The 25,404-nt window shown below is 45.5% G+C and overlaps 1 protein-coding gene and 1 non-coding gene across 3 annotated transcripts in view; both read right to left on the reverse strand.

Moving 5' to 3' along the window:
* The window catches only part of gra (granulito), a 164,446-nt gene that overhangs the window by 101,651 nt on the left and 37,391 nt on the right, over positions 1–25,404 (reverse strand). The gene's annotated exons all lie outside the window — the stretch shown is intronic.
* On the reverse strand, positions 8,231–8,302 carry trnad-guc (transfer RNA aspartic acid (anticodon GUC)). The gene has a single exon. It is a non-coding gene; the product is annotated as a tRNA-Asp (tRNA).

The following is a 25,404-nucleotide window of genomic DNA, read 5'->3' on the forward strand; positions in this document are numbered from 1 at the left end:
TCCGACTGCAAGGGACCTACGCTTGTCTTCACTAATCTTTTTCTCTTCACATATCTATAGAAGCTTTTGCAGTCAGATTTTATGTTCCCAGCAAGCTTCTCTCATACTCTATTTTCCCCCTCTGCTAAATTCTAAATTTCTACCAATCCTCAGGTTTGCTGCTTTTTCTGGCCAATTTATATGCCTCTTCCTTGGATTTAACACTATCCATAATTTCCCTTGTTAGCCATGGTTGAAACACCTTCCCCGTTTTATTATTTTTACTCACACCGGGATGTACAATTGTTGAAGTTCATCCATGTGATCTTTAAATGTTTGCCATTGCCTATCCACCATCAACCCTTTAAGTATCATTCGCCAGTCTATGCTAGCCAGTTCACGTCTCATACCATCGAAGTTACTTTTCCCTAAGTTCAGGACACTATTCTCTGAATTAACTGTGTCACTCTCCATCTTAATAAAGAATTCTACCATATTATGGTCACTCTTTTCCAAGGGGCCTCACACAACAAGATTGCTAATTAGTCCTTTCTCATTACACATCACCCAGTCTAGGATGGCCAGCCCTCTAGTTGGTTCCTCGACATATTGGTCGAGAAAACCATCTTTAATACACTCCAGGAAATCCTCCACCACTGTATTGCTACCAATTTGGTTAGCCCAAACTATATGTAGATTAAACTCACCCATGATAACTGCTGTACCCTTATTGCATGCATCCCTAATGTCTTGTTTGATGCGGTGTACGCCGTGCATACGCGAAAACCCGGAACTTACAATCTGTCAACGTTCGCCTTGACAGACCGTCCGCATGCACCCCAAACACACTTTCGCTGGCGCAGAGTTGAGCTATTTGTCTGGCGTAGGGCATGCTTTTACCAGCCTAAGGGTTAAAATAAATGTGAAATTAAATTTTTTTAAATGATTAAAACATATAAAACCATTTAAAATGAGTTCATGTAAATTTTGGGCTGGATTAAAATGTTATTATTTTTCACTTATTTAAAGTTTTATTTTAAATGCTTAATCAAAGGGATTTGTAATTAATTTTGAACATGGGAATATTTATGTTTCATTGGAATTGTGTTAATTATTTATTTATTTGGGGATTTCTCATAAGCTTATGGAGATTCCGTTCGTAAATGGAATCCCCATAAGCTTATGAGGAATCTCTCTTTCTAATTGGTAGGCCTGGCCCACGTGATCCCAGGGACGCTTCCGAACTGCCTGCGTCCCTTGAATCCGTGGGCCTTTAAGCAGGCGTACACCTGCAGGCCCAGGACCCAAAGTTCGGGAGCCAGCATTTACTTATGCATTTTTTTTTCCCTGGGTCAGAGACGTACTCCGGAGGTATGCCTCTGACTGCAAATTTTGGCCTTCCTGTGCTTCTCCGCCTACTTGCAGCCAAAATCCATTTTCCAGGCAGCAACATGGGACACTGACAGACACAGCAAAATATCATATTTTTAACTCCCAACTAACCAGGAACAAGGAACAGATAGATTTCCTAATCTTTATATTAAAAATATTGCTGTGCTCCATGACCTTGTTTATATGTAGCATGTTTGTACCATTTATTGTAGTTCAGTTCTTAATTGGTAAACCCAGTACAACACAATTTGGGGTGTTTAGCAAAGCAGTAGGTCACAGCAGGAAGAGACATAGGATAGAATTTAAAATTAATGCTACAGTACGCCAAGAGAAGCAGAGCCAGATAATGTTTTGTTCCTGGGTTTGATTTCTAATCAAAGTTGCAAATGACTTTTTCTTTGTCCAAATCAGAAAATAGGAATGTCTTTAAAACACCAGACTTTTTGTGATAGACAGCATGTCTTTTTATTTGTACCTATACACAAAAATATGGACAGCAAAAGACCATCGGGTCCATCAAGCATACCCCATATAACTCACGTAATAAGCATCATGACCTCAATGTTCCCTCTCATCTGTTGGAGTCCCAAGAGATCCCAGCATCCCTTGGGAGCACTGCATATAAGCAGGTCTCCCATGCTGTGCGCTAGCACTCTGGAGTCCGAATAAAGAGACTAAGGTCACACTTACTCAAGTCTACAGTACTCAGTCACATTGCTTTATTTGAGACACAACAACTGGCGACGAGTAATAGATAATGAACCATCACGTGAAAATGCAGAGAACTATTGGTATCCTGGAGAAATTCTCAGAAGGTGATGATTGGGAAGCCTTCGTGGAACGACTCGACCAATACTTCGCGGCCAACGAGCTGGAAGGGAATGAGAACACTGCTAAACCAAGGGCGATCCTCCTTCCCATCTGTGGGGCAACAACCTCATGAAGAATCTTCTTGCTCCAGTGAAACCAACAACCAAATCGTACGAAGAACTGTGCATGCTGGTCCGGAAGCACCAAAATCCAAAGGAGAGCGTTCTAATGGCAAGGTGTCGATTTTATACATGTCAACGGTCTGAAGGCCAGGAAGTGGCGAGCTACGTCGCCGAACTAAGGCGCCTTGCAGGACATTGCGAATTCAGTGGATTCCTGGAGCAAATGCTAAGAGACTTTTTTGTGCTTGGCATTGGCTATGAGGTCATCCTTCGCAAACTACTGACTGTTGAAACACCGAAGCTGAGCAAAGCCATAACGATAGCCCAGGCATTTATATCCACCAGCGATAACACCTAACAAATTTCGCAGCATTAAGATGCATTGGCAAGTACTATACACAAAATAACATCGTTTTCAGACAGGAATACATATGGCAGAATGTACACGCCTGCAGCTACACGACCTCAGATGACTCAGAGTCCGCTATCAAGAGTGAATGCGAGGTAATTAACACCTTGTGGCGCTGCAGAGATGACCATTGAGCCCAGCAATGCTGCTTCAAACACTATGCGTGCAAAGGCTGTGGAACAATGGGACACCTCCAGCGAATGTGCAGACGAGCTGCAAATCCTGCAAACCACCACGTTGCAGAGGAAGACCGATCCATGGCGGATCAAACTGAAATAGAGACTCAAACCAAGGAGGCAGAAATGTACAGGGTACACACCTTCACCACGAAATGTCCACCAATCATGTTAAAAGTTGAACTGAACGGAATTCCAGTATCCATGGAATTGGACAAGGGTGCAAGTCAGTCTATCATGAGCAAAAAGGCCTTTGCGAGGCTGTGGTGCAACAAAGCACAAAGACCCAAGCTGAGCCCTATTCATACCAAGCTGAGAACTTACACTAAAGAGCTGATCACTGTAATTGGCAGTGCAGAAGTAAAAGTCTCAGATGGAGCGGTGCACAAACTACCACTATGGATTGTACTAGGAGATGGCCCCACACTGTTCGGCAGAAGCTGGCTGGGAAAAATCCGCTGGAACTGGGATGACATCCGAATGCTTTCGTCCATCGACGACGCCTCATGTGCCCAGGTTTTGTGCAAGTTCCCGTCATTGTTTGAGCCAGGCATCGGAAATTTCGCTGGGGCAAAGGTGCAGATCCCTTTGGTGCCCGGTACACGACCCATCCACCATAAGGCACGTGCGGTGCCATACATGATGCGAGAGAAAGTGGAGTTCGAGCTGGACAGGCTGCAATGAGAGGGCACCATCGCGCTGGTTGAGTTCAACGAGTGGGCCAGTCCGAATGTTCTGGTTCTCAAGGGCGATGGCACGGTCAGAATTTGTGGGGACTATAAAGTAACGATTAACCGTTTCTTGCTGCAGGACCAGGACCCGCTACCCAAGGCAGACGACCTATTTGCGACACTGGCAGGAGGGAAGACATTCACCAAGTTGGACCTGACCTCGGCCTACATGACGCAGGAGCTGGCGGAATCTTCGAAAGGCCTCACCTGCATCAACATGCACAAAGGTCTGTTCATCTACAATAGATGCTCATTTGGGATTCGATCGGCCGTGGCTATTTTTCAAAAGGAACATGGAGAGTCTGCTAAAGTCAGTTGCGCACATCGTGGTTTTCCACGACGACATATTGATCACAGCTCGGGACACCATCGAACACTTGCAGAACCTGGAAGAGGTTCTAAGTCGGCTAGATCGTGTGGAACTCAGGTTGAAACGCTCGAAGTATGTTTTCCTGGCGCCAGAGGTCGAGTTCTTAGGGAGAAGAATCGTGGCAGATGGCATCAGACCCACTGACGCCAAGACGGGGGTCATCAAGAACGCGCCAAGACCACAGAACGTGACGGAGCTGCGGTCGTTCCTGGGACGACTCAATTATTTTGGTAATTTCCTACCCGGATTAAGCACCTTGCTAGAACCTCTATATGTTGCTACGCAATGGAGATGGCTGGGTATGGGGGAAGTCACAAGAGACTGCTTTTGAGAAAGCCAGAAATCTGTTATGTTCCAACAAACTGCTTGTTCTGTATGACCCATGTAAATGTTTAGTGCTGGATCGGGTGTGTGTTACAACAAGCAAACGAATCGGGAATATTGCAACCGGTCGCCTATACGTCCAGGAGTTTGTCCAAGGCCGTAAGGGCCTACAGCATGATTGAAAAAGCAGCTCCGGCAGGCATTTACAGGGTGAAAAAAATGCAGCAGTATCTGTTTGGGCTTAAGTTCGAGTTAGAAACTGACCATAAGCCGCTCATATCGCTATTTTCAGAGAGCAAAGGTATTAATACCAATGCCTCTGCTCAAATCCAAAGATGGGTGCTCGTGCTGTCTGCATATAATTATGTAATTCGCCACAGGCCAGGCACAGAAAACTGCGCTGATGCTCTCTGTCGGCTACCATTGTCCACCACTGGGGTGGAAATGGCACAGCCTGCAGATTTGCTCTTGGTGATGGATGCATTTGAAAACAAAAGGTCACCCGTTACAGCCCGCCAGATCAGGACCTGGACCAGCCAGGATCCTTTACTGTCCCTTGTAAAAAAAACTGTGTCCTCCATGGGAGCTGGTCCAGCGTCCCAGCGGAGATGCATGAAGAGATCAAGCCGTTCCAGCGGCGCAAAGTAGAAATGTCCATACAGGCGGACTGCCTTTTGTGGAGTAATCGCGTGGTTTTGCCTAAAAAAGGCAGGAAAACGTTCATACGCGACCTACACAGTACCCACCTAGGCATAGTAATGATGAAAGCTATAGCCAGATCCCATGTGTGGTGGCCTGGCATCGACTCAGATTTGGGGTCTTGCGTGCGCGAATGCAACACTTGCCCTCAACTGAGCAATGCACCCAGGGAGGCACCGCTAAGTTTGTGGTCATGGCCCTCCAAACCGTGATCTAGGATCCACGTTGACTTCGCTGGCCCGTTTCTAGGCAAAATGTTTTTGGTGGTTGTGGATGCTTATTCAAAATGGATTGAATGTGTAATAATGTCTGTAAGCACGTCCACTGCCACCATCGAAAGCCTACGAGCCATGTTTGCCACGCACAGCTTGCCTGATGTCCTCGTCAGCGACAATGGGCCGTGCTTCATCAGCGCTGAATTCAAGGAATTCATGACCCGCAATGGGATCAAGCACGTCATATCTGCCCCGTTCAAGCCCGCATCTAATGGCCAGGCAGAGCGGGCAGTCCAAACCATCAAGCAAAGCTTGAACACATGTCGGAAGGCTCCCTGCAGACCCGCATGTCCCGAGTCCTGCTCAACTACCGCACAAGACCCCACTCGTTCACCGGGGTTCCCCTGCCGAACTGCTCATGAAAAGGGCACACAAAACAAGGCCCTCTCTAGTCCACCCTCCATGATTATGTCGAGGGCAGGCGGCATCAACAAAGCATGTACCATGATCGCGCAAATTTGTCACTCAATATTGAAGTCAATGACCGTGTATTTGTACTCAACTATGGACATGGTCCCAAATGACTGTTGTAGCCAAAGAAGGGAGTAGGGTGTTTGAGGTCAAACTTGCAAATGGACTAACTTGCAGAAAGCATTTGGACCAAACCAAACTGCGATTCACAGACAGCCACGAGCAACCTGAAGAGGACACCACCAACTGCGACCTTCCGATACACACACAAGTGGCAACTGACATCACGGTTGACCACGAAGCTGAACTCATCATCCCCAGCATCCCACTAAGGCCAGCTGCGCAGCAGCCCAGCGAAGGCCCAACCAACTCACGTGTACCTGTGTTTGTAACAAGACGATCGACTAAGGAGCGGAAAGCCCCAGATCGTCTCACCCTGTAAATAAGTGTACAATTGACTTTGTGGGGGGGGGGGGTGGTCGGGTGATGTTATGTATGCAACACCTTGTAACCAGCATTCTACCGCCACCAGAGGGCGCATCTGTTGGAGTCCCAAGGGATCCCAGCATATAAGCAGGCCTCCCATGCTGTGCTAGCACTCTGGAGTCAGAATAAAGAGACTAAGATCAAGTCTACAGTACTCAGTCACATTGCTTTATTTGAGACATAACACCAACCATCTTTGTATGCAGTGATATTAGCCACAGAAAATAATTCATCCAGCTCCTTTTTGAATGGCTATAGTCATCATTATCAAAGGCAGTCCCTCAGAATCGAGGAAGACTTGCTTCCACTCCTGAAGTGAGTTATTTGGTGGCTGAACAGTCCAATAAGAGAGCCACAGACTTTGTCACAGGTGGGACAAATAGCCTTTGAGGGAAGGGGTGGGTAGGACTGGTTTGCCGCATGCTTCTTCCGCTGTCTGCGCTTGATTTCTGCATGCTCTCGGCGATGAGACTCGAGGTGCTAAGCGCCCTCCCGGATGCACTTCCTCCACTTAGGACGGTCTTTGGCCAGGGTCTCCCAGTGGGGATGTCGCACTTTATCACGGAGGCTTTGAGGGTGTCTTTGTATCGCTTTCGCTGCCCACCTTTGGCTTGTTTGTCGTGAAGGAGCTCCAAATAGAGCACTTGCTTTGGGATTCTCGTGTCTGGCATGTGAACTATGTGGCCTGCCCAGCGGAGCTGATCGAGTGTGGTCAGTGCTTCAATGCTGGGGATGTTAGCGTGGACGAGGACGCTGATGTTAGTGGGTCTGTCCTCCCAGGGGATTTGTAGGATCTTGCAGAGACATTATTGGGTGATATGTTTCCAACGACTTGAGGTGTCTACTGTACATGGTCCATGTCTCTGAGCCATACAGGAGGGCAGGTATTACTACAGCCTGTAGACCATGAGCTTGCTGGCAGTTTTGAGGGCTTGGTCTTCAAACACTCTTTTCCGCAGGTGGCCAAAGGCTGCACTGGAGGCGGTGTTGGATCTCATTGTCAATGCCTGCTCTTGTTGATAGGAGGCTTCCGATATATGGGAAGTGGTCCACGGTGTCCAGGGCCATGCCGTGGATCTTGATGACTGAGGGGGCAGTGCTGTGCGGCGAGGACAGGCTGGTGGAGGACCTTTGTCTTCTGGATGTTTAGCGTAAGACCCATGCTATAGTAAATCCACACTGACCACATGGGTCAATAACTTATTCCATGTGCTAATAACTATCTATGTAAAGATAAATCTCCTGACATCTAACCTAGTTTTAGGTTGACGTAGCTTATATTCATGACCCCCTCATTTTCCCTAACCTATCTAGTTAAAATTATTTGCCCACATAGATACAGGCTCAACCCTTCATCATTTTAAATATTTTTATTATTCATTCACGGGATGTGGGCGCCGCTGGCAAGGCCAGCATTTATTTCCCATCCCTAATTGCCTTTCAGAAGGAGGTGGTGACCCACCTTTTTGAAATGCTGCAGTTCCTATGGTGAAAGTGCCTCCACAGTGCTGTTAGGGAGAGAGTTCCGGTATTTTGACACAGCGATGATGAAGGAACAGCGATATATTTCCAAGTCAAGATGGTGTGTGACTTGGAGAAGAACCTGCAGGAGATGGTGTTCCCATGCACCTGCAGCCCTCGTCTTTCTAGGTGGTATAGGTTGTGGGTTTTGGAGGTGCATTGAATACTTCAATTAAATCATCCCAAAGTCTAGGGCTCATTTTAGTGGCCCTTCTTTGACCTTTCCAGAAGGCATCTGACAATGTGCCACATAAAAGGTTACTGCACAAGATAAATGTTCACGGGGTTGGGGATAATATATTAGCATGGATAGAGGATTGGCTAGCTAACATAGAAACATAGAAAATAGGTGCAGAAGTAGGCCATTCGGCCCTTCTAGACTGCACCGCCATTCAATGAGCTCATGGCTGAACATGCAACTTCAGTACCCCATTCCTGCTTTCTCGCCATACCCCTTGATCTCCCTAGTAGAAAGGACTTCATCTAGCTCCTTTTTGAATTATTTAGTGAATTGAAAAATGCTTACTCCTCGTCGGGGAAGTGAACCCCGGTCTCCCGCGTGACAGGCGGGGATACTCACCACTATACTAACGAGGAAGTGGCTAACAGAGAACAGAGAGTCGAGGTCAATGGTTCATTCTCTGGTTGGCAACCAGTAAGGGATCAGTGCTGGGACCCCAACTATTTACAATCTATATTAACGACTTGGAAGAAGGGACTGAGTGTAACGTAGCCAATACAAAGATGGGAGGAAAAGCAATGTGGGAGGAGAACAGAAGAAACCTGCAAATGAACATAGACAGGCTGAGTGAGTGTGCAGAAATTTGGCAGATGGAGTATAATGTTGGAAAGTGTGAGGTCAAGCACTTTAACAGAAAAAAAAATCAAAGAGCAAGTTATTATTTAAATGGAGAAAGATTGCAAAGTGCCGCAGTACAGCAGGACCTGGGGGTACTTGTGCATGAAACACAAAAGGATAGTATGTAAATATAGCAAGTGATCAGGACGGCCAATGGCATCTTGACCTTTATAGCAAAGGGGATGGAGTATAAAAGCAGGGAAGTCTTGTTAAAGCTATATAAGGTATTGGTGAGGCCACACCTGGAATACGTGCAGTTTTGGTTTCCATATTTACGAAAGGATATATTTGCTTTGGAGGCAGTTCAGAGAAGGTTCACTAGGTTGATTCCGGGGATGAGGGGGGTTGACTTATGAGGAAAGGTTGAGTAGGTTGGGCCTCTACTCATTGGAATTCAGAAGAATGAGAGGTGATCTTATCGAAACGTATAAGATTATGAGGGGCTTGACAAGGTGGATGCAGAGAGGATGTTTCCACTGATGGGGAGACTAGAACTAGAGGGCATGATCTTAGAATAAGGGGCCGACCATTTGAAACAGAGATGAGGAGAAATTTCTGCTCTCAGAGGGTTGCAAATCTGTGGAATTCGCTGCTTCAGAGAGCTGTTGAAGCTGGGGCATTGAATAAATTTAAGACAAAATAGACAGTTTCTTAAACGATAAGGGGATAAGGGGTTATGGAGAGCAGGCGGGGAGTGGAGCTGAATCCATGATCAGGTCAGACATGATCTTATTGAATGATGGAACAGGCTCGATGGGCCGTATGGCCTGTTCCTGTTCCTATTTCTTATATGTTCTTATTATTGTGTTCCTAACAATTGTGCATAGAGTGGCATTCGTGAGTTTGGTAAGTGGGTGAGTTCGGGCAAGTGGGGGTGGCAGGTGCTGTTTTGTTTTTCCAACCAGTGCTGACACGAGAGCAGCTGATAAGGAGTGCGAGAGTAGGAGACGGAGGTCCAGAGACCAGCCCAACCAGCTGCAGACAAAGATAGAGGGGTGCAAAACCGAGAGGTGACGTCACAGCCAAGCTGTAAGTGGTTGGCTGTTCCACAGGTAAGTATAACTCTCTTTAAGACTCACTTTTAGATTGGTTTAATTGGCAGTGAACTACTAAGTAGCTGTTTGGTGTTTAAATACATTTTAGTAAGTAAATTAATTTAAGGGTTAAGTCATGGCAGGAGAGCTTGGAGCCGTGTCATGCTCCTCCTGTGCTATGTGGGAAATCAGGGACACTACTACTATGTGTGCGGGAAGTGTGTCCAGCTGCAGCTCCTGACAGACCACATGACGGCACCGGAACTGCGGATGGACTCACTCTGGAGCATGCTCGATGCTGAGAATGTTGTGGATAGCACATTTAGTGAGTTGGTCACACCGCAGATAAGGGTGAGGACAGATAGTGAATGGGTGACCAAGAGACAAGGCAAGAGCAGGAAGGTAGTGCAGGAGTCCCCTGCGGTCATCTCCCTCCAAAACAGATATACCATCTTGGATACTGTTCGGGGAGATGACTTACCATGGGAAGGCACCAGCAGCCAGGTTCATGGCACCATGGGTGGCTCTGCTGCACAGAAGGGCGGGAAAAAGAGTGGAAGAGCTATAGTGATAGGGGACTCTATTGTAAGGGGAATAGATAGGAGTTCTGCGGCCGCAACCGAGACTCCAGGATGGTATGTTGCTTCCCTGGTGCAAGGCTCAAGGATGTCTTGGAGCACCTGCAGAGCATTCTGGAGAGGGAGGGTGAATAGCCAGTTGTCGTGGTACATGTAGGTACCAACGATATAGGTAAGAAGCGGGAAGAGGTCCTACAAGCTGAATTTAGGGAGCTAGGAGTTAAATTAAAAAGTACGACCTCAAAAGGTAGTACTCTCTGGATTGCTACCAGTGCCACATGCTAATCAGAGTAGAGGGAGCAGGATAGTTAGAATAAATACGTGGCTTGAGCAGTGGTGCAAGAGGGAGGGTTTCAAATTCCTGGGACATTGGAACCAGTTCTGGGGGAAGTGGGACCTGTACAAAAGGGATGGTTTGCACTTGGGCAGGACTGGAACTGATGTCCTGGGGGTAACAATTGCGAATGCAATTCAGGAGTGTTTAAACTAATTTGGCAGCGGGATGGGAACCTATGCAGCGAGACAGGGTGAAGTAATATGGAGTCAGAAACAGATGGTAGAAAGGTAAAAAGCAATAGTGGGAGGCCGAGTAAACAAAGGCAAGAAACAAAAAGGGCCACACGACATCATAATTCTAAAAGGATAAAGAGTGTTAAAAAACAAGCCTGAAAGCTTTGTGTCTTAATGCAAAGAGTATCCATAATAAGGTGCATGAATTAACTGTGCAAATACATGTTAACAGATATGATGTGATTGGGATTAAAGAGACGTGGCTCCAGGATGATCAGGGCTGGGAACGCAACATCTAAGCGTATTCAACATTCAGGAAGGATAGAATAAAACGAAAAGGAGGTGGGGTAGCATTGCTGGTTAAAGAGGAGATTAATTTAATAGTTAGGAAGGACATTAGCTTGGAACATGTGGAATCTATATGGGTAGAGCTGCAGAACACCAAAGGGCAAAATGCGTTAGTGGGAGTTGTGTACAGATCTCCAAACAGTAGTAGTGATGTTGGGGAGGGCATCAAACAGGAAATTAGGGTTGCATGCAATAAAGGTGCAGCAGTTATCATGGGTGACTTTAATATGCATATAGATTGAGCTAACCAAACTGGAAGCAATACGGTGGAGGAGGATTTCCTGGAGTGCATAAGGGATGGTTTTCTAGACCAATATGTCGAGGAACCAACTAGGGGGGAGGCCATCTTAGACTGGGTGTTGTGTAATGAGAGGGGATTAATTAGCAATCTCGTTGTGCGAGGCCCCCTGGGGAAGAGTGACCATAATATGGTGGAATTCTACATTAGGATGGAGAATGAAACAGTTAATTCAGATACCATGGTCCAGAACTTAAAGAAGGGTAACTTTGAAAGTATGAGGCGTGAATTGGCTAGGATAGATTGGCGAATGATACTTAAGGGGTTGACAGCGGATGGGCAATGGCAGACATTTAGAGACTGCATGGATGAACGACAACAATTGTGCATCCCTCTCTGGCGTAAAAATAAAAAAGGGAAGGTGGCTCAACCGTGGCTATCAAGGGAAATCAGGGATAGTATTAAAGCCAAGGAAGTGGCATACAAATTGGCCAGAAATAGCAGCGAACCCGGGGACTGGGAGAAATTTAGAACTCAGCAGAGGAGGACAAAGGGTTTGATTAGGGCAGGGGAAATAGAGTACAAGAGGAAGCTTGCAGGGAACATGAAGACGGACTGCAAAAGCTTCTATAGATATGTAAAGAGAAAAAGGTTAGTAAAGACAAACGTAGGTACCCTGCAGTCAGAATCAGAGGAAGTCATAACGGGGAACAAAGAAATGGCAGACCAATTGAACAAGTACTTTGGTTCGGTATTCACTAAGGAGGACACAAACAAACTTCCGGATATAAAAGGGGTCAGTGTCTAGTAAGGAGGAACTGAGGGAAATCTTTATTAGTCGGGAAATTTTGTTGGGGAAATTGATGGGATTGAAGGCTGATAAATCCCCAGGGCCTGACGGACTGCATCCTAGAGTACTTAAGGAGGTGGCCTTGGAAATAGCGGATGCATTGACAGTCATTTTCCAACATTCCATTGACTCTGGATCAGTTCCTATGGAGTGGAGGGTAGCCAATATAACCCCACTTTTTAAAAAAGGAGTGAGAGAGAAAACAGGGAATTATAGACCAGTCAGCCTGACATCGGTAGTAGGTAAAATGATGGAATCAATTATCAAGAATATCATAGCACCGCATTTGCAAAGAGGTGACATGATAGGTCCAAGTCAGCATGGATTTGTGAAAGGGAAATCATGCTTGACAAATCTTCTGGAATTTTTTGAGGATGTTTCCAGTAGCATGGACAAGGGAGAACCAGTTGATGTGGTGTATTTGGACTTTCAGAAGGCTTTCGATAAGGTCCCACACAAGAGATTAATGTGCAAAGTTAAAGCACATGGGATTGGGGGTAGTGTGCTGACGTGGATTGAGAACTGGTTGGCAGACAGGAAGCAAAGAGTAGGAGTAAATGGGTACTTTTCAGAATGGCAGGCAGTGACTGGTGGGGTACCGCAAGGTTCTGTGCTGGGGCCCCAGCTGTTTACATTGTACATTAATGATTTAGATGAGGGGATTAAATGTAGTATCTCCAAATTTGCAGATGACACTAAGTTGGGTGGCAATGTGAGCTGCGAGGAGGATGCTATGAGGCTGCAAAGTGACTTGGATAGGTTAGGTGAGTGGGCAAATGCATGGCAGATGAAGTATAATGTGGATAAATGTGAGGTTATCCACTTTGGTGGTAAAAACAGAGAGACAGACTATTATCTGAATGGTGACAGATTAGGAAAAGGGGAGGTGCAACGAGACCTGGGTGTCATGGTACATCAGTCATTGAAGGTTGGCATGCAGGTACAGCAGGCGCTTAAGAAAGCAAATGGCATGTTGGCCTTCATAGCAAGGGGATTTGAGTACAGGGGCAGGGACGTGTTACTACAGTTGTACAGGATCTTGGTGAGGCCACACCTGGAGTATTGTGTACAGTTTTGGTCTCCCAACTTGAGGAAGGACATTCTTGCTATATTGAGGGAGTACAGCGAAGGTTCACCAGACTGATTCCCGGGATGGCGGGACTGACATATCAAGAAAGACTGGATCAACTGAGCTTGTATTCACTGGCGTTCAGAAGAATGAGAGGGGATCTCATAGTAACGTTTGAAATTCTGACGGGTTTAGATAGGTTAGATGCAGGAAGAATGTTCCCAATGTTGGGGAAGTCCAGAACCAGGGGTCACAGTCTAAGGATAAGGGGTAAGCCATTTCTGACCGAGATGAGGAGAAACTTCTTCACCCAGAGAGTGGTGAACCTGTGGAATTCTCTACCACAGGAAGTTGTTGAGGCCAATTCACTAAATATATTCAAAAAGGAGTTAGATGTCATCCTTACTACTAGGGGGATCAAGGGGAATGGGAAGAAAGCAGGAATGGGGTACTGAAGTTGCATGTTGAGCCATGAACTCATTGAATGGTGGTGCAGGCTCGAAAGGCCGAATGGCCTACTCCTGCACCTATTTTCTATGTTTCTAACACAGATGAGACTGCACACAGGGAGGTTAAAGTAACAGTGACCTCAGTCTTTATTAAGACACTCCAAAGTGAGGAACAGGGCTTAGGGGCCGGCTTATATACAGTGCTCCCAAGGGATTGCTGGGATCCCTTGGGACTTCAGGGGATGCGCTCCCTGGTGGCGGAACATGGGAGTGTATGCTTTACAGATACACAGCATCACTCCCCCGCCAAAGTCAAAGTGAAAACTATGTACAAGGTGAGGCGGTTGGGAGCCTTTCTTTTCCTGGTGGACCACCTCGGTACAAATGTCTGTTCTGGTATGTTGGCTGTGCCCTCGCTGGGCTGGCGTGTTGTTGGCTCTGTAGGGCTGCTGGGTGAGCCTGGACCTGCTGGGCGTGATGGGTTTGATTTCCTGGTCTGGGGTGGAGTCGTTGATCCTTTGGGTCTGTGTAGCGGGCTCGAAAAAGGTGGTGTCTGCTGTGGGTTGTTCAGGGCAGTCTGTGAACCGCAGCCTCGTTTGGTCCAGGTGCTTTCTGCAAATTTGCCCATTGTCTAGTTTGACTACAAACACCCTACTCCCTTCTTTAGCCATCACCGTGCCCACGATCCACTTGGGACCATGTCCATAGTTTAGCACATACACAAGGTCATTCAGATCAATTTCCCGTGACACAGTGGCGCGACCATCGTTTACATTTTGTTGCTGCCGCCTGCTCTCTACCTGATCATGCAGGTTGGGGTGAACCAGTGAGTCCTTTTCATGAGTAACTCAGCCGGGGGCACCCCTGTGAGCGAGTGGGGTCTCGTGCAATACTCAGGACAGACGGGTTTGGAGTGAGCCTTGTGGGACTCGTTTGAGGATCTGTTTGATTGTTTCTACTGCCCGCTCTGCCTGCTCATTGGAGGCTGGTTTAAACAAGACCAAGGTGACATGTTTGATCCCATTGCGGGTCATGTATTCTTTAAATTCGGCACTGGTAAAACATGGCCCGTTGTCACTGACCAGTATGTCAGGCAGGCAGTGGGTGGCAAACATGGCCCTCAGGCTTTCAATGGTGGCGGTGGCGGTGCTTCCCGACATTATTTCACATTCAATCCATTTTGAAAAAGCATCCACAACCACCAGGAACATTTTACCGAAAAACAGGCCCCCATAGTCGACATGGATCCTCGACCATGGTCTGGAGGGCCAGGACAACAAACTTAGTGGTGCCTCTCTGGGCGCGTTGCTCAACTGAACACACACGCTGCATTGCCGTAAGTCAGAGTCGATACCAGGCCCCCACACGTGGTATCTGGCTATCACTTTCAAGATTACTATACCCGGGTATGTGCTGTGGAGATCCGAGATGAACGTCTCCCTGGCCTTTTTGGGTAGCACTACGCGGTTACCCAACAACAGGCAGTCTGCCTGAATGGACAGCTCAACCTTTTGCCGCTGGAACGGCTTGATTAGCTCTTGCATTTCAACGGGGATGCTGGCCCAGCTCCCATGCAGTACACAGGGACAGCAGAGGATCTTGGCTCGTCCAAGTCCTAATTTGGCGGGCCATGACAGGTGATTTATCATTTACAAACGCTTCCATGACCATCAACAAGTCTGCGGGCTGCGCCACCATCAACAAGTTTGCAGGCTGCACCATTTCCACCCCCGTGGTGGGCAATGGTAGCCGACAGAGCATCCGCACAGTTCTTGGTGCCTGGCCTGTGGCGGATGGTATAGTTATACACTGATGGCGTGAGTGCCCACCTTTGTATACGGGCTGAGGCATTAGTACTTATCCCCTTGTTTTCAGCGAACAGGGATAGGAAGGGCTAGTGATTGGTTTCCAGCTCAAATTTGAGGCCAAACAGGTACTGATTCATTTTCGTTACCCTGAACACACACGCTAATGCCTCTTTCTCAATCATGCTTGCAGGCCCTCTCGGCCTTCGACAAGCTCTGGAGGCATAGGCAACAGGTTGCAAATTCCCCGCAACGTTAGCTTGTTGTAATGCACACCCGACTCCGTACGACAACACATCACATGCTAGCACAAGTCTTTTACACAGGTTGTACAATACAAGCAGCTTGTTGGAGCATAAAATGTTTCTGGCTTTATCAAAAGCAATTACTTGTTTTTTCCCCATACCCAGTTCTCACCTTTATGCAATAACACATTTAGGGGCTCTAAGAGGGTGCTTAACCCCGGTAGGAAGTTACCAAAATAATTGAGTTGTCCCAGGAACGACCGCAGCTCCGTGATGTTCTGTGGCCTGGGCGCGTTCCTGATAGACGCCAAGACAGAGGCTGTGGGCCAAATGCCATTCCCCCGTGATCTTTCTCCCCAAAAACTCCACTTCTGTTGCCATTCAACCTATTCAGCCGCAGCCCTACGCAATCCAGTCACTGGAGGACCTCCTCCAGGTTGTAGGTGCTCGACGGTGTCCCGACCCGTGACCAATATGTCGTCCTGAAAAACCAACATGCATGGTACCGACTTGAGTAGGCTTTCCATGTTTCTCTGGAAGATCGCTGCAGCCGTCCGAAATCCAAACGGGCATCTGTTGTAGATGAACAGTCTCTTGTGCGTGTTGATGCAGGTGAGGCCCTTCAAAGACTCCTTCAGCTCCTGCGTCATGTAGGCCGAAGTCAGGTCGTGCTTGGTGAACGTCTTGCCTCCTGCCAGCGTCGCAAATCGGTCGTCTGCCTTGGGCAGCGGGTATTGGTCCCATAGCAAGAAACCATTAACAGTTACTTTATAATCGCTGCAAATCCTGACCGTGCCATCACTTTTGAGTCCTGGAACAATCAGGCTGGCCAACTCGCTGAATTCCACTGGGGAGATGATGCCCTCGCATTGCAGCCTGTCCAGCTCGATTTCCACTCTCTCCATCATCATGTGAGGTACCGCTCGCGCCTTGTGGTGAATGGGTCATGCCTCTGGGACCAAGTGGATCCACACCTTCACCCTGGAAAAGTATCCAATGCCTGGCTCAAAAAGGGAAGGAAATCTGTTAAGAACCTGGGTACATGAGGCCTCATCGACATGTGATAGCGCTCGGATGTCATCCCAGTTCCAGCGTATTTTGCCCAGCCAGTTCCTTCCAAGCAGTGTGGGGCTATCACCCGAGACAATCCAGAGTGGCAGTTCGTGCACCGTGCCCTCGTATGTGACCTTGACCATGGCGCTGCCTATGTCAGTGATGAGCTCTTTGGTGTACGTTCTCAGTTTCGTGTGGATGGGGCTCAGGGCTGGTCTGAGTGCCTTGTTGCACCACAGTCTCTCAAATATCTTTTTACTCATGATGGATTGGCTAGTGCCAGTGTCCAGTTCCATGGCTACGAGTAAGCCATTCAATTTTACATTTAGCATTATAGGTGGACATTTAGTTGAAAATGTGCACACCCCATGTACTTCAGCATCTGCCTCCGAGGCTCGAAATTGCTTTGATCCACCATGGACCGATCTTCCTCTGCCACATGGTGGTTTTCAGGTTTTGCAGAGCTTGCAGCTCATCTGCAAGCTCGTTGGAGGTGCCCCATGGTTCCACAGCTCTTGCAAACATGCCCTTTGAAGCAGCAGGAATAGGCTGAATGGAAGCCTCCACAACGCCAAGGTGTGAATTGCCTTGCATTCATCCTTTGTTGCGGACTGAGAGTCATCTGGGTCACCTAAGGCTTGCTGGCAGTTGCAGACTCGTGGTTTCTGCCCTGTACATTTCTGCTCGCAAACACAGTTCCAGTTCATTTATGAACATTGCTAGCACTTGTGTGCTGAGAGATTTGTTTGGTGTTATCACTAGTGGACATAAATGCCCATGCTATCACAATGGCCTTACTGAGAGTTGGTGTCTCTACAGTCAAACGTTTTCGTAGGATGGTCTCATGGCCAATGCCCAGTACAAAAAAGTCTGAGCATTTGCTCCAGGTAGCCATCAAACTCACATTGTCCTGCAAGTTGCCTTAGCTTGGCGACGTAGCTCGCCACTTCTGACCTTCAGATCGCTGGCACATGTAGAACCGATACCTCGCCATCAGCACGCTCTCCCTCGGGTTAAGATGCTCCCGAACCAGTATATACAGCTCCTCATACGACTTATCTGTGGGTTTCACTGGAGCTGGAAGATTCTTCATGAGGCTGTGGGTCAGTGCCCCGCAGACTGTGAGGTGGACCGCTCTCCTTTTTGCAGCGCTTCCTTCTCCGTCCAGCTCGTTGGCTACAAAGTACTGGTCTAGCCGTTCGACATAGGCTTCCCAGTCCTCACCCTCCGAGAACTTCTCCAGGATGCCCACAGTTTGCTGCACCTTTGCGTTGGATTCGTATACTCGTCGCCAATTATTGTGTTCCTAACACAGATGAGACTGCACACAGGGAGGTTAAAGTAACAGTGACCTCAGTCTTTATTAAGACACTCCAGAGTAAAGAACAGGCCTTAGGGGCCGGCTTATATACAGTGTTCCCAAGGAATGTTGGGATCCCTTGGGACTTCAGGGGATGCGCTCCCTGGTAGTGGAACATGGGAGTGCATGCTTTACAGATACACAACACTTATGTTCTCTTACATCATCCACTGTGTGAGGGGACCAAAACTGGACACAGCATTCCAGATGATGTCTAACCATTATATTGTCTCAGAACACCGTAGTTCCTTTGTTTTATACCAGTTCATCAGCACTATACATCCTAGTATTCTTCTTCACTTCACAATAGCCTCTTGGTAGTGGTCATGTACCTTCAGAGACTCATACACAGTAACTCATACATCCTTCTCCTGCTCAAAAGAGATTAATTCTGTACCAAGCATGGTATATACAAGCTTCAGGTTCGACCTACCCATGTGCAGGACACTATATTTATCCACATTAAATTACATCTGTGAAATGCGGGCCATTTTCCCATCACACCTAGATCCAACTGTAGTCTTCTTTTTCTGATTGAGGGTTCTAACAATAGCATACATCTTCATATTGCCTGCAAACTTGTATTAGGCTCGGACAAAACAAGTCAAACTATACTTCGAGTTATATGCTAGCAGAGCCAGGTATATTAATACTGGTGCTGTCTGGGATTTGTAGTGTGACACTGAGACTCAGCTACTTGGTTGAGCCTCTTGATTAAGAGACAGCCCAAGTATGTGGTGGAACCGAGGAAGACAGCAGAATTCAAGCCCGATGTCCAGATGGGGCAGGCCTGTGCAGGTGAAATATCTTGGAGGCATTTCTAACATTCTAGTTAGAAACCTTTTTCTAGTTGGTTTTCTATTTTTTTTCATAATTATTTAAATATTCATAGAATAATAGAATGGTTCCAGCACGGAAGGCCATTCGGCCAATCAAGCACAAGCCGACTCTCAGCTAGGCCCTTTCCCTGTAGCCCTGCAATTTCTTTTCCTTCAGATACTTATCTGATTCTCTTTTGAAATATAAGATTGAGTTTGCCTCCACCACCCTTTCAGGCAGTTCATTCCAGATCTCAACCACTCGCTGCATAAAAAAGCTCTTTATTACATCGCCTTTGATTCTTTTGCCAGTCACCTTAAATCTGAGTCCTCTGGTTCTCAACCCTTCTGCCAATGGAGACCCCTCATGATTTTGAACACCTCTTGCAAATCTCCTCTTAATCGTCTCTGGTCCAAGGAGAACAACCGTAGTTTCTCCAGTCGAGCAACAAATCTGAAGTCCCTCATTCCTGGAATAATTCTCATAAATCTTTTCCGCACCTTCTCCAAGGCCTTAAGTATCCTTCCCAAAGTGTGGTGCCCAGAATTGAACACAGTATTCCAGTTGGGGCCGAAACAATGTTTTATACAGGTTCATCATAATTTCCATACTTTTGTACACTGTACCTCTATTTATAAAGCCTAGGATCCCATAACCCTTTTTAACTGCCATTATTCAAATAGCAGAGAGTTCTCTTAATATCCTGACCAAACCCATCTTCAACAAACAACACAAAAACAAATTAACTAGTTATTCATCTTATTGCTGTTTGTGGGTCCTTGTTGTGCACACATTTGGCCAGCGTGTTCACTTACATAACAATAGTGACTGCAACTTCAGAAGGTAATTAATTGGCTGTCAAGTGCTTTGGGACATCAAGAAGACATAATGTGTGTTATAAATACAGATGCCCTACTCATTCAATGTGACTACACATTTAATGTGCAACAGTCTACACAGATTTTTAATTATAGGGATAGGCAAAAGTTTTTTTTGAAAATGTTACTTTGGTGGGCAATAGAACACATTGGAATACCAATCCGCATCACTACAAAGTAGTGGGATATCAATTCAATCATCCATGTCCCTGAAAGAGAATGGGTAAAATATTGAAGGTTTTTCTTCAGCTCATTTTCACATCCTTAGCATCGATTTAATGGTAGCACTAGTAGAGACCTGGAAACAAACCACGAGCACTCTTGGCTGCAAACATGAAGGATTCTCTAGGAAACAGTGATCATAGAATGGTTGATTTTCAAATTCAGTTGGAAGGTGAGAAAGTTGGGTCTCAAACCAGTGTCCTGATCTTAAATAAAGGCGATTACAAAGTATGAAGGCAGAATTGACTCAAGTGGACTGAAAAAATAGATTAAAGATAAGACGGTTAATGAGCAGTGGCAGACATTTAAGGAGATATTTCATAAAACTTAACAAAATATTCCAGTGAGAAGGAAAGACTTTAAGAGAAGGGAGAACCATCTGTGGCTAACTAAGGAATTAAAGGATGGTATCAAATTGAAAACAATAGCATCCAATGTTGCCAAGATTGTTGAGAGGCCAGAGGATTGTTTACCAGCGAAGGACGACTAAAACAAAATGGAGAGAGAAGATAAGAGTAAACTGGAAAGAAATATAAAAGCAGATAGTAAGAGCTTATATAGGTATATAAAAAGGAAGAGGGTAGCTAAAGTATATGTTAGTCCCTTAGAAGATGAGACTGGGGAAATTTAATGGGGAGCAGGGAAATGGCAGAGACTTTGAACAAATATTTTGTATCGATCTTCACAGTAGAAGGCACTCAAAACATCCCAATAATAAATAATCAAGGGGCTGTCGGGAGGGGGGAGGGAATGAAAACAATCACTATCATTAAAGAGAAGGTACTCGATAACATAATGGCACTAAAGGTGGACAACTACCCTGGACCTAATGGCCTGCAAACTAGGGTCTTAAAAGATGCAGCTGCAGAGATAGTGGATGCATTGGTTGCAATCTACCTAAATTCCCTGGAATCTGGAGAGGACCCAGCGGATTGGAAAACTGAAAATGCAGCACCCCTATTTAAAAAAAAGGAGGGAGACAGAAAACAGGAAACTATAGACCAGTTAGCCTAACATCTGTCATTGGGAAAATGCTGGAGTCCATCATTAAGGAAGCAGTAGCAGGACATTTGGAAAATCATAATGCAGTCAAGCAGAGTCAGCATGGTTTTATGAAAGGGAAATCATGTTTGACAAATATGCTGGAGTTCTTTGAGGATGTAATGAGCAGGGTGGATAAAGGGAAACCAGTGGATGTGGTGAATTTGGATTTCCAGAAGGCATTCGATAAGGTGCCACATAAAAGGTTACTGCACAAGATAAGAGCTCATGGGGTTGGGGGTAATATATTAGCATGGATAACAGAAAACAGAGAGTCAGGGTAAATGGGTCATTTTCTGGTTGGCAAACGGTAAGTAGTGGGGTGCCACAGGGATCAGCGCTGGTGCCTCAACTATTTACAATCTTGGATGAAGGGACCGAGTGTAATGTAGCCAAGTTTGCTGATGACAAAGATTGGTGAGAAAGCAAGTTGTGAGGAGGACACAAATAATCTGCAAAGGGATATAGACAGGCTAAGTGAGTGAGCAAAAATTTGGCAGATGGAGTATTACGTGGGAAAGTGTGAGGTTATCCACTTTGGCAGGAAAAATAAAAAAGCAAATTATTATTTAAATGGAGAGAGATTACAAAATGCTGCAGTACAGAGGGACCTGGGGATCCTTGTGCATGAAACATAAAAGGTTAGTATACAGGTACAGCAAGTAATCAGAAAGGCAAATGGAATGTTGGACTTTATTGTGACGGGGATGGAGTATAAAAGCAGGGAAGTCCTGCTACAACTGTACAGGGTATTGGTGAGACCACACCTAGAGAACTACATATAGTTTTGGTCTCTTTATTTAAGAAGCGATATACTTGCATTGGAGGCAGTTCAAAGAAGGTTAACTCGGTTGATTCCTGAGATGAAGTGGTTGACTTATGAAGAAAGGTTAAGCAGGTTGGGCCTATACTCATTGGAGTTTAGAAGAATGAGAAGTGATCTTATTGAAACATAAAAGATACTGAGGGGGCTCGACAAGGTGAATGCAGAGAGGATATTTCCACTCATAGGGTAAACTAGAACTAGAGGGTATAGTCTCAGAATAAGAGTTTGCCCATTTAGAACTGAGATGAGGAGGAATTTCTTCTCTTAGCGGGTTGTAAATCTGTGGCATTCTCTGCCCCAGAGAGCTGTGGAGGCTGGGTCATTGAATATATTTAAGGTGAAGATAGACAGATTTTTGAACGATAAGGGAGTGAAGGGTTTTGGGGACTGGGCAGGGAAGTGGAGCTGAGCTTAAGATCAGATGAGCCATGATCTTATTAAATGGCAGAGCAGGCTCGAGGGGCCAAATGACCTACTTCTCCTCCTATTTCTTATGTTCTTATGGCAAATGAGAGAAACATCGCTTTCCCTTAACATCCACGTTCAAACATTGAAATGCTTGTCACAGGCAATGAAGGTATACAGAATATTACTTGTAAATTAATTGTGGCGCTAATGTGAATGTTTAAAAATGTATAGAGACATTGAAGTTGAGAACGTGGGAATTGTATAGGGACAGTATAAGCTAACAAAGAATTCATGGAGGAATAGCCATGACATCTCAGACTCGAGACTGCGAAATGTTACAACACTAACACGTATTGAAACAAAACCCGCAGCTTGCAGAAAAACCTCAAGGTCTTATTAAATCATGTTATTAACCTGAAACATTAACAGAAGGTCTTTGTTTAAAATCAGACCATACTTTGGTCGGCTTATGAGTGGACAAAGGGAAAGAGGGATCAAAAGAGATAGGCTGAACTAGGATGTCACTCTAGCCCTATCTTGTTATCTTTTGCCGAAAATGTATAACCATCGTCCCTTTACAATGTAACGTCACTTTGTCCGTAGGAAGTGGGTGCGTTCGAACAGACTTGCATTCCTTCTGTCTGATAAAGTCCCCGATCGGGATTTGCTTTTTAAATAAAAGCTTGCTTTGTTTAAAGCACAAACGGTATTCGTTTCAGTAATTTTGCTGAACCAGATTGAGGTAAAAGAATCCAGAAATCAACATTTGGTGTCAGAAGTGGGATCTCAACGGACGACTGCCGAAAACTTGCGAATTAAGAGCCAGACTAGCCTTGGACGAGACGAGGGGAAAGTGGCCACTGGAGTGAGTATGATTTCAATACTGCTCCAGTTTCCCTCGGTTTCAAAAGTCTGAGGAAAGTTTAGCCACTCGCTGGTTCTCAGGTAGTGTCTGAACGAGATCCAGGACAATCTGGTGAATACCTTTCAAACTTAGAATAGAGATAGAGATAGGGAAATTGCGCAGTGACGCAAACCAAGCGGCGACTTGGAAAGATAGGTTAGAATAGGTAAGTCTTGCGCGGTGACGCAAACCAAGCGGCGACTTGGAAAGATAGATTAGAATAGGTAAGTCTGCCTGGGTTCGAGGCCCACAGCCTGCCTGGGTTCAAGGCCCAGTGTCTATGTGGGTTCGAGGCCCAAGTAGATCCGTGCGGCGACACGGAAAGTAGGGATAGTTAGAGCTAGATAGGGATAGATGATCAATCATGGATCCAAAAATTACTAGGAAAGAAAAGAGACTCTTGTGAATGTCTGTTTCAATGAGAAATGCTTCTGTGATTTTTACTGTAAAAAAAAAAGCCGGGAGTTGTGGTTTGTTTTAGCTCCACCTACTTTTTCCAAACAGAATGAAAGTTTTTTTTAACCCTTTGTAGTGTTGTCCTGTATGTGGGAAGTTTAAGAGTGTGAACCTTATTGAATTACGTATATTCAGATGATAAGTTACGGAGCCAGGAAATGCACAAAGGATAGGTTTGTTGAGTAAAAAAAAAAGAAAAAAATACATGGTCCCGGTGGTTAAAAAAAAAAGGATTTAACATGCTCACTTACTTGTCGAAAGAAAACATTCAGAGAAGGCACAGCAAAACAACTGAGATGGATTCAAAAGGATTCAAAAAAAATATTATATTAAATAACACGACCTTGAGGCTGGAACAATTGAGATAACGAAAAGCAGTCCACAGCCTACGTGCCAGACTTCTCTCTAGTTATGGAAAAGACAAAAAAAAAGTAACGTACTAAATAGGTGCTGAAAGAAAAAAAAAATGTTCTGAGATTTTAAATTATGAGAAAAATTCCACTGCAGTCTAAAAAAAAATCACTCCTGTCCAGTTGGCAGAAAAACTCCATTAAATTAGGGCTTTCATTGACAGAAGGAGGACATATTAAAAACCGTAGACGTCTTAAAGAAAGAGTGCACGCATGAGAAACGTACTCAGAGTTCCACTGGGACCTCTGAGAAAGGTATCGATAGACTACTAGTTAAAATGGTTGGCTTTGCATTGACTGAGGCTGATGACGAAATTGAATTTCAGTAAACAAATGTGTGGTCTCGTTTTAAATCAATTAAAAAAATATCTTTGGCAAGTACTTGAATAAGAAGTTAAAAAATGCTGCCTTTCCTGATGAAAAGATTTTTTTTTTCAGATGGTTACGTGAAGTCACGTAATGACATCAGGTCTTCTTACAAACCTGTAAAGGAGTTAACCCTTTCCATTGACAGCCGTTTCATACTGAACATTATCAATTTGGATTTCTTAATAGAAAAAGACTCACCTAACAGAGGAATGGTGCGATAGTCAGAATAAAAATAAAAACAGAACTAGCTTATGTAATAATACTTGCCTGATACAATAAAGAAATAGATACTCAAACAAAACAAATTGAAGAGTTAAAAGGCTAAGATAAATAAGCTGAAAGGGATCCACAAACCCAACTTAACCCTGACCTCCGATTTCACGGAGTGACCTCGACATGCATGGATATAATGCAGAATCAAGGGACCTGTGGGCCCTGGTAAAGCAAACCCTGAGCCCAACTGAGCATGCCCGATTTCTAACTCACCTAGGACGTGCTACTCATGATGCATTGTTGGTTGCTCACCTTAACGATGTCCAGGATCACCGAAACGCTATCTTTAATGCTCTCACCACGACCCTTCAGAAGCCCATCAATATGGCCGCAGTATTAGAAACTAAACCCAAACGAGAAGAAACTGCCGATGAATTCATGGAAAGATTTATTGAAATATACGGAAGTCAATCAGGAGATAATGCCTTCAGGGCAGGAGCGGATTCTCCTCAATTCTGCGCTATCCTACTTCAGTGCCTGCCCTATTCGGTTGCGCACGCTATCCGGACAAATAATTGGGCAGATAATAGTAAAGCCCAGATGGAAAGGGCGGTTCAATATTATTGGCAGGAAAAGAAAGGAGAGGGGGGAGGTGCGCCCCCAACCCGGGTCAAGACTGAATACGTGACTAGAAAGGAAGAGCCACCTCGGGTGGAAGGACCAAAACCCGACCCAAGGGGATACCAGATGGAACC

This window comes from Pristiophorus japonicus, chromosome 1, assembly GCF_044704955.1.
Source record: "Pristiophorus japonicus isolate sPriJap1 chromosome 1, sPriJap1.hap1, whole genome shotgun sequence".
NCBI lineage: Eukaryota > Metazoa > Chordata > Chondrichthyes > Pristiophoridae > Pristiophorus > Pristiophorus japonicus.